The 9,600-nt window shown below is 60.7% G+C and overlaps 1 long non-coding RNA gene across 1 annotated transcript; it reads left to right on the top strand.

Annotated features, from left to right (window-relative positions):
• The first annotated feature begins 6,608 nt into the window (after window positions 1-6,608).
• On the top strand, window positions 6,609-7,927 carry LOC108512906 (uncharacterized). Its single transcript, XR_001880740.1, has 4 exons — window positions 6,609-6,780; window positions 6,886-7,016; window positions 7,498-7,682; window positions 7,889-7,927. It is a non-coding gene; the product is annotated as an uncharacterized LOC108512906 (long non-coding RNA).
• The last annotated feature ends 1,673 nt before the right edge of the window (window positions 7,928-9,600 follow it).

The raw sequence follows: 9,600 nt of genomic DNA, 5'->3' as shown, positions 1-9,600 counted from the left end.
AGCCCCTCCCCTCCCCACAGGTGAGCACTAGCCCCTCCCCTCCCCACAGGTGAGCACCATCCCCTCCCCTCCCCCTCCCCGACCCCACAGGTGAGCACAGACACAGGGCAGTGAGGGCACTGAAGAGGTTGTCACTGTATCCCAAGGTCTTGGGAAAAGTGGCACATTTTTAAAATGAAAAAAAAATTTAGTCACCTTTCTAAGTTGGATTTGACTCAGCAGAGACCCGTCAAGCCTTCTCCAGTCCCTGAGCCGGGCATCAGTGGTTCAGTCCGGGGAGCCCCTGCTGCTGGGGACTGGAGTGTGGGGGTCACAGCCAAGGGTTAGACCCAGGGTCCAGCAGTGACCTGGGACCTAAAGGAAAACTGATACAGTGCTGGGCTGCGCTGGGGAGTGTGACCCTCCAGGGGAGGCAGGGACCCCAAGCCAGCATCTGCCCTCAGAGGCTGCCAGGGAAGAGAGGGTACGCTTGGGAACCCGCGCCAGAGGCACACCCATCCCCACACATCCTCCCTGGCCTCCAGCACTTTCCTCTCTCCACCCAGGCCCCCAGCTCTACAGACTAGAACCAGGACCCCAGGACGCCACCCCATCTCTGCTGCAGCCCGTATGGGGGACCCCAGAAAACCACCCCCATCTCAATGTCCTCCTCGTGGAGGCCAGTGGGACTCCATGACAGGACTCCAAAGAGAATGTCAGAGCAGGCAGTCACGTCCCCAGACCCCTCCCTCCAGCCCCGACTAGGACGGACGTCAGAGCGGGCAGTCACGTCTCAGGACCCTCCCTCCAGCCCCGACTGGCCTTACAGCCCCTCTTCTCAGGCCCATCTCCCTCAGCAGCTGCCACCCTGCCTCCAACCTGAGGCCAGCCCCAGCGGGTTGTATTTTTTTGGATATTTATTATGTTTATTCGTAATCTGATTGCTCGTTTTTCCAGTGCTTAGTGGATAGCACGTCTCAGGGAGCCTCAGCCCAGCCCCCCACTGCTGCTGGGGAAGCCTCCTCATCCACGTAACACCCTCCAGGGGCACACCTTGCCCTCCAGGATGCACTCTGAACATGTGCTGGTGTCCGAGGCCCTGCCTCTCCTGCAGCCCAGCCTGGCTGTCCCTGTGTGCAGCCCCCAGTCCCCTGAGGGGCAGAGTTTGTCCTCAACCCCAGGCCTCTACACGTGCTCAGCCAACATGTCCCATCCTCTGTCCTCTGTGGGTGACTCTTAGCCTCAGCCACACCTCCCCTTCCAGGTAGCCTTTCCTGAGCCCCAAGTCTCATGAGGAGCCCCCGCCCAGGCGTCCACAGCCCCCAGTGTTGTGCTCATGACTGGCCCAGCCCTGAACCCCTCTCTGTGCATTTCTGGGAGGCTGCAGCCCCAAGCAAATGAATGAATGAAGAATGAGTGAATGAACACCTTCCCTGTTTGTGAAGCCTGAGGCAGGGGCAGGAAACGGGGAGGCCTGGGCAAACTCCAACTGCTGCATCCTCTGCACCTGTCCCCACCGGCCAGCCCACACCTGGGGACGCCTGACCCAGAAAAGTGAGGTGGAGAAGAATGACGAGGAGAGCAAACACACCTCCGAGCCCAGGCTTTCTGCGAGGAAGATGATGCTGGAGAAGCAGCCAATCTAGAAAGAGGCCAGGTGACCCCCATCTCCCCAGCCTCACAGTGAGCCCTGAGTGGGGGCCACCCTTGAATCTGACCCAAGAAGATGACACAATTCCGGGCAGGGCCAGCCAGGAGCTGGGAGTCCGGGGTGCAGCCAGTCCCTGCCCATTCTGTGGCTCAGTTTCTGCCCCCGTAGGACCAGATGCTTGCTGGAGTCCCTGCCAGCCTGACCCTGGCCTGGACAGCGGCCCCCCAACAGGGGAAAGAGCAACTCCAAAATGTGGGGGGTCTAGAGGGTGCCCCTCACATCTCCCCGGTGGCCACTGCAGGGGAGCTGAGCAAGGGCTGAGGCTGGGCTCTCTGTGAGCAGGACCCCCGCCAGGCATCCACCAGACCACTGCCTGGGGTCTTCCTCCCTCCCTTCCCGCCTGCCTCTCTCCTCTTCTGCCAGGAATCTGGTGGGGACGGGGCCTATGCTTGTGATTTAAGAAAGCCACAGCTCCACACCTGCACTGTGCCCCCTCCTACCCCAGGCCAGCCCTGACAGGGAGCAGCTGTCACCCTGTCATCCAACAGAGTCCCACTTCCAAGGCCAAGGTGAGCACAGCATGGGGTTGGGGGGTGCCCAGGAGGGCTCATGTGGGGAGGCCAGGAGCATGAGTGAGTCATTAGCCCCAGCACAGTCTTCTTGGGGAGAGAACACACAACCGGGGTGCCTCCCCTCCCCTCCTCTCCAATGACAGCTCTTGGTCCCTGTGCCTGATGGGTCCTCCTTGGCATCAGCCTCCTGCCCCACCACACAGACCTGTGCACCCTTCGAGTAACCCTGCAAGCCCCTTGAAGGGGCTCCCCTACTAGCTCCCTTCCTTCAGCCCCACTCCCCTGCCCAGGGCTCTTATGTGGTTGGGGTCTGGCCCTGCTGGGGGACGGGCCCTTGGAGGAGAAGGGAAGGGACAGCCCAGCTTATGAACTTGGCAGTTCACCCCAGGAAAAACGAGTCCCCTCCCCTGCCCTGGCACCAAAGTGCCCTCTGAGCCCAGTTCCTGGGCTGAATCAGCTTCCAGACTGCACGGCCCATTCCAGGTCCCGCAGCGCGTTCTCTGAGAACATGCTGTGCCCAGGACCCTGGAGCCCCCAGGAAACCCCAGGGCTGGGCCATGAATGCAACACAGAGAAGCCCAGGGCTGCTCCCAGCCACCTGAGGACATGGCTGCTTGTCCCATCCTGGTAGGGAAGGGCCATGGTGGGCAGTGCCCAGGCACAACACAGCCTCAGCAGCCAGACCACCCACGGCTCCATTCCACCCCAATTCCACCCCAACACTCTCCCGGGAAGGGGGCAGAAGAATGAGGAGAATTAGACCCCATCTCACCATCAGAGAGCTAGGGGCCGCTCCATGGCCCTGCTGAAGGTGGTTTCAGAAATCCTGATTCCAGAGACAGTAGCACCTGGTGAGGAGGACACCCGGGTGCACCTCGGGGAGCTGGGTCCCCTCTGAGGAGGAAATCGATCACAGAGCCCCCCGCCTGGAGGGCACGACGGGTCCCCACTTTACAAGAGGCAGCCGACTGGGGCCTCTGCATCCCCCCACTCGCTCCTACCTTGGTTCACCCATGTTTATGGCCACGTGTCACAGGCATGGGGGGCCGGGCAGCGTGCCCCCACCAGCTAAGCCCAACCAGGTCGGGGCGAGGCAGGTGTTGTTGGGAAGGGCATTTATGAGACCCCAACACTGCATGCACGCCTTGGGCGTTTCCCGCTTGGGCCCACAGGTGTCTGCAGCGGGGATCATGGCCCTATTTTGGGCATCAGACCCTCCCATAAAAGGACAGGGGGGCGATGGGGATGGCCCTTTGGTGAGTGCTGGGCCCTGACACCACGGAGAGGAATCACCCCCTTCTGGGAAGACCCTCAGGGCTGTTCTTTAACCACTCCCCCCAAGGTCACAGCTCCCACTCCTCTCACTCGGGACCCCAGAACTGCACCAAAGATGTGATGGGGGGTTTTACCCCTGACAACCCCATCCCATTTATAAGGCAAACGCCAGTAAAGTGGCCAGTGATTCACAGGAGGGAGACCCTCCCCCGCCAACTCCCACCTGAACCCCATCTTCCTCAAAAACGCTCCTGGAGGGTCAGACTCCAGCCTGTGGTGCTGGGGACACGTCCCCCAGAAAGCCTCTGGGCTGAGGTAACACCAAGTGCAGAATGGGGTGACCTGGGGCTGCGGTGACCACGGGTGGGGTGAGCCGGGGGCTGTGGTGACCCGGTGTAGGGTGAGCTGGGGGTGGGGTGACCCAGGGTGGACCAGCATGAGGGGACTTTTGGGGAAGAAGGTTAGCAGGGTGGTGAAGGGGTGTGAGTTGGAGCTGCTCAGTGGATCTCGTTACCAGGAGCCCTGGAGGGTCCCCGAGGGATTTGTGCATGGGAAACCAGATTGCCTCTACCTGTGGTGGGCAGCTCTGCTCCCGGGTGGCCTTGGCGCTCCTTGGCTGGCTCCCCGGAACTGAAAAGGGCAGCCCTGGGGCTCCTGGTCACTGCAGGGGGAGTGCCTGGGCCCTGGGCTGCAGACAGCCCTGCACAGCTGTGCTCTAGGAGGAGTAGGGACAGAGGACCCTTGGTGGATGGGCCTCTCCCAGACCCCTGCAGCGGTGCCAAGGCTCCAGGAGCCGAGGTCTCTTCCTTAGTGTGTGCTGTGCCGCTCATGATCCTTTTGAAGAGCCCCTCCCCGGCCTCACACCCAGCCAGGCCCACAGTGCACACAAGCACAGGCCCCGTTCATGTCTCAGTGAAGCTCAGGGCTTGTGTTTTTGGGGGCAGCAGCCGCAAGATGTGCATCCATGGGAACACAGGGAGGGTGGCCCTGGAACTGTGGTGGCTGGGAAAGGTCTTGCCTGCACAGAGGAGCCTGGCCTGGCTGTGTCTGACCTGGTGGAAGCCCCAGGCCCTCAGCCCAGCTCCTGTTCCTCAGAAAGGCACCTGGGGGCCTGACCAGGGCAGACCTCATGGTCCAAAGTTCACTGTCTTTGCCAAAAGGCATCTGCATCTTGGTGGCCACTGTGCTGTCATTGGGGCCTTGAGATCCATCCCAAACACAGACACAGGACACTTTAGGAGCAGTGATCAGAACAGCCGAGGGGAGGCTGGGCAGCAACAAATCACTCAGAAAATCCAGCAAAGGAAAGCGCAGACCCCATGGCCTGTCCCCGGGCAGAGGCAGGCCGCAGATAAAGGCTGCCCCTGGCTGGCCCATGTCTGTCCCCATCTTCCCCAGGGGGTGGCCAGGTGGGCAGGAGCCAGCTCTAGCACAAACCCAACTCCGCCCGCACATGGCCTGCCTTGGCCGACATCTCTGCCTCTCAGGCTGGAGGGCTACAGGCAAGAAAGGGAGATATAACTGACCGTCACGCTCACTGAGGAGGAAAGCCCACCTCTCCAAGGAGTGATCCCTTGTGGCTTCAGCTGCCATCCCCCTTGCAGATGACACAGAGCATCTGTCCATCCTGCTAACCCTTCTGGTCCAACCTGGAATCTCCCTTAAGTTAGCAGAGAAATGAGGAAACTCACATTGATCCAGAAACATCTCTCCCATCACCCCAAGAGGCCAAGACCCCGATACTCCACGAGGTTCAGGGAGGACCCAGAACCCCCCTTCCTTAGAGCTGGCACCATTGAGTACACCCCTGGGGCAGGGGAGGGTCCTGGCCCTGGATAAAAACCAGGCGACCACCTCAGTCCTTGTGGACACGCCCCCTCCCTTGGCGCCCAGGCCCCTTTGACAGCCAGGGGAGTTTCCACGGTGAGTGGAGCACCCTCCCCACCGCCTCACCACTGGCACTGCCCACACCCTCACCCCTCCCAGTGGAAGATGCCCCCGGCCAGCGCCGTGACCAGCATGTGGAGGGCCACAGCCTGCTGACCGCAAGTGGACTGTGCCTCTCGGGTTGGGCCCACCAGCCGTGCAGCATGGAAAAGTGGGCATGTCCATCCTAACCATTGTGGGGGCAAGGTGGGCAGGTGAGGCCAGGGCGGGACGGCAAAGGGAGGCAGGGAGGAGCACCGAGATTTCTGGCTGTCAGGGCTGTCGGGAAAACGCCACTGGGCAGAAAAGGGCTGAGGGATTTGTGCATGGGCCAGGCTGTGCTTAAGAACAGAACAGCAGAGGCTGACACCCCAGGTTCCAGGGAGGCCTGGGCCCCACAGGCCGGTGGGTTCACCTGGGGTCTGGCTGATCCCTCCAAGCTCTGTTTCCCAAAATGTACCCCAGGGAGCCCCACTTCTGTTTCTTCTTCATGTAACCCGGGGACACAGCAGTGCCCACCTCCCAGGCTGACCAGGGTGGTGATGTCCGACCGGCCACACTCCTGCCTTCCCGCCGCTCCTGGCCAAAGGCTGGGAAACAGCTGGCGGCCTCCCAGGGAAGGACCAGCCCAGACCCTCCCTATGCCCCCACTCCCCCAGTGTCTTCTCTCAGAAAGGGGTCCGTGGGTCACACTTCAGGAAGGCGGTCCCAATGCAGACCAGAAGTTTCTGCAGCTTCCTGGGGCTTCAGCATTCTAAGAGCCCACAGACAGCAGGACAGGGCTGCCCCTGGGTCAAGGGCTGGGTGTCAGGGCCTCTCTGGTTCCAGGGAGGAGCCAGCAGTGGTATCCAGGGAGGCCAGGACTGGCTTGAACAGAGTGGAGGTGACCACGTCGCTTCCTGGAGCCAAGAGAGCCTCAATGGTACGGTAACCACGCTTCTGGGGACCAAGGGGCCAGGAAATCCCATAGCGCTGAGGGTGGGTACAGCTGTCAGCCCTCCGGAGCTGCCCTGGGGGGCCAAGGCATCCCCTGGAAGCCACTGCTCGATGTCAGCAAGGCTGGACCCCCGTCCTGCAGGGTCACAATCCCTCCAGCCAGAAGCCACTCCCAGGTCAAGCACAATCTTATTGTCAATCACTGTGACACGATCATGTGTCAATCACAGGCCACCTTCTTGATCAGTCCCCTCTGTGGCCACCCAGGACCCTGCAGACTGCACAAGCCAAGGAGATGGGTGGAGCCTGGACATACTTGTAAAAGCAGATGACACTGTCATGTGCGTGATGTCGGGCTCATGCTGGACACCGTGAGGAGAGCATCCTGTAGACCCAGGATAGCGCAGGGAGACCAGGCAGGCAGCTGCCACCTCCACGCAGGTGAGGGATGGGGCATGGAGGTGGCAAGGGCCGTGGAGGTGGTGAGGGGTATGGAGAAGCAGGCGATGTGTGCAGTATGTTGACGGCCCTGGATGGTGCCTCCAGACACCGCCCGCATCGTATAAGATGTGAATTCCATCTCAATGCAGCTGCGACAACAAAAGCTCCGGGGGGAACAGAGCCCTCTGCCTGCATCCGGGGCTGCACATTCATCAGTTCAATAAATCCTCCCAGAGGTGAGTCTGAAACCCTATGAGGTGCCTACTTAGCGTCAGACACTACTCTGAGTGATTTACCTCTATCCACTCTCTCGCTCCTCCCGTCTACCAAGCCCATTTGACAGAAGAGAGATGGGATTGGCGAGGCTGCGTCGCAGGCAGCCTCCGGGACAGGGCAGAACTAAGCCTGGCCCAGCTGCCAGCTGGGCCAGGGTTGTGGGTGAACCCGGAAGGCAGAGCCAAAGGAACAACTCACAGGCCAGGCAGGGCCTCGGGCAAGGGGCACTCAAGGGTGCCACCGACGGAGGCCTGAACTTTGGGGATGGCAGAGGTAACAGGGGAGCAGGGAAGGGACAGTGAGGGCCAAGGGCCAGGCCCAAATGTTCCCCTCCTATGTTTGAGGCGTCCAAGGGCCCAGGTATGAATGGGGACTCTGCCACAGCCCGAGCCTGACACACACCCACCGCCGGCCTCCCTCTCTCACCTCCCTCACCCTCAGGAAAGGACAGAATCCTGCACCTCCCAGACTCAGATGTCCATTCCTAAGGCCCACGGGAGGAGCACACTGGCCACCCTCAGGCAGATGGGCATCCAGCCCACAGCCCTGGGGGGTCCTCCAGGCAGCCCACCTGCCCACTCCTACTCAGGCTGCGCACGGAGATGAACCTGGACCCGACTGACGTGGTCTGTGTCCCCACCCAAATCTTGAATTGCAGTCCCCATAATCCCCCCGAGTTGTGGGAGGGACCCGGTGGGAGGTAATGGAATCAGGGGGCGGGGACCCTCACGCTATTCTCGTGATAGTGAGTTCTCATGAGATCTGATGGTTTTTTAAGAGGTTCTCTCCCACTTTGCTCTGCCTTTTTCCTTACTGCTGCCACCATGTGAAGAAGGATGGGTTTCCTTCCTCTTCCACCATGATTTGTCAGTTTCCTGAGGCCTCTCCGGCCAATGCTGAACTGTGAGTCAATTAAGCCTCTTTCCTTAATAAATTACCGAGTCCTGGGCAGTTCTTTATAGCAGCATGAGCAGGGACTGATACACCTGCCCACCTTACCCCTCACCTCAGGGAACCAGGCACGACCCCAGCGTGGACGCCTGGAAAGGATGTGGCTCCCAGGAGAGCAGGTGAGCACGGGCGTCTCAGAGCTGGGGGCCTCCTGCACCTCCTGGGTGAAGAGATTCCGAGACAGCTGAGGGCAGGCAGGGGGAGGGCACCCCACTCCTGTCTGCACACTGGTTCCCACTGCCAGCCCCAAAACCTGTCAGTGGAGACCCTTCAGATAGGCATCAGAGTTCACTTCTGGAGCCTCCCTGGACCCCACCTCTCACCCCACCCTCATGTGACCCAGCACCTCCCCCAAACCGCCTCAATGGTCCAAGGTGTGCCATCCTCTCCTCTGGCCTCCTCTTCCAAGGAGCCCCTGGGCATTAAGGAGCACTGAGGCTGCTCACCCACTGTGGGCCAAGGAGAGACACACACAAGCCATGACCTGGGTGCCGGGGACCACTGTAAGGACAGCTGATGAGGGTCGAAAGAAAAGGCCAGAGAAATTCAGAAGTCAGGAAGATTCTGGAGTTTCTGGAAAGAAAGGGGAGCGAGGGCCTCGTGCCGGTCGGGGAGAGAGACCTGCTCAAGGAATGGCTACCCCCAACTCCCACCTGCTCCTTTTACCCCAGGAGCAACCACGGCCAGGCTCCTACCAGGCCCTGGCAGGCCATGTCCGGTGCACAGCTGGGGAAAGGAGACAGCTTCCAGTGACATCCCAGACAACCCCCTCCAGGTCCCCTGGGCTGCCACCATCCCAGCCCAAAGGAAAGAGGCCAGACCCTGGCACAGCCAGCCTAGGGGAGTGCTGGAAGCCTCCAACCCTCCCAGGATGCAACAAAAAGACCAAAAGAAACGGACTGTCCACAGTCCCATGACATGAGGGAGAGACCACAGGACAGCAGAAGCTGGGGCAGGATGGACCCCTGCTGCTCCAAGCTCCTTCTCCCACTCCTGGGACAGGCATTGCTAATCAATCGCTGTTCTCACCTCACAAGCCAGGCTGGGCCTCAGGGTCATTCTGAACATGGGTGACGCTTGTCTGCCCTGAGATGGGGCCCTGTTCCTCGCCTGCCAGCACCTGTCTACAGTGAGGCCTCTGACTTTGAAGCCCAGTTGTGGAGGGGAGCCTGGCAGAGCTGGCAAGGCAAGGCCTGTCCATCTGCTCCAAGAAGCCAGTGCTGATTCTGCCCTGAGGCCCCTCCTGCCTCGTAGACCAGAAACTCACAGCAGCAGAGCCGGGTGCTAGCCTCAGCACCAGGGCAGCTCATGCTCAGTCACCTCCCTGCTAGGCTCAGGGCGGAATCAGAGCACAAGCTCACTGTCTCCACCCCCAACTCCTAGAGGCAATGGGCATGGGGTGGACGGGAGCACACACGGGGCTGCGGAGCAGGACCTCGGAGGCCAGCAACATCCCACCCTCCTGAGAGGGCACCAGCCTGTACTTGAGATGCACACACACACCAGCACACATGGGTATACACACACATGCACACCCACACACAATTCACACATGCACACACACCAACAAAGTGCATACACAGGCATGCACGC

This window comes from Rhinopithecus bieti, unplaced genomic scaffold (genome assembly GCF_001698545.2).
Source record: "Rhinopithecus bieti isolate Rb0 unplaced genomic scaffold, ASM169854v2 scaffold_2205, whole genome shotgun sequence".
Lineage (NCBI taxonomy): Eukaryota > Metazoa > Chordata > Mammalia > Primates > Cercopithecidae > Rhinopithecus > Rhinopithecus bieti.
Note: the sequence above shows the minus strand (reverse complement) of the source record. Positions and strands in the feature narration are given on the sequence as shown.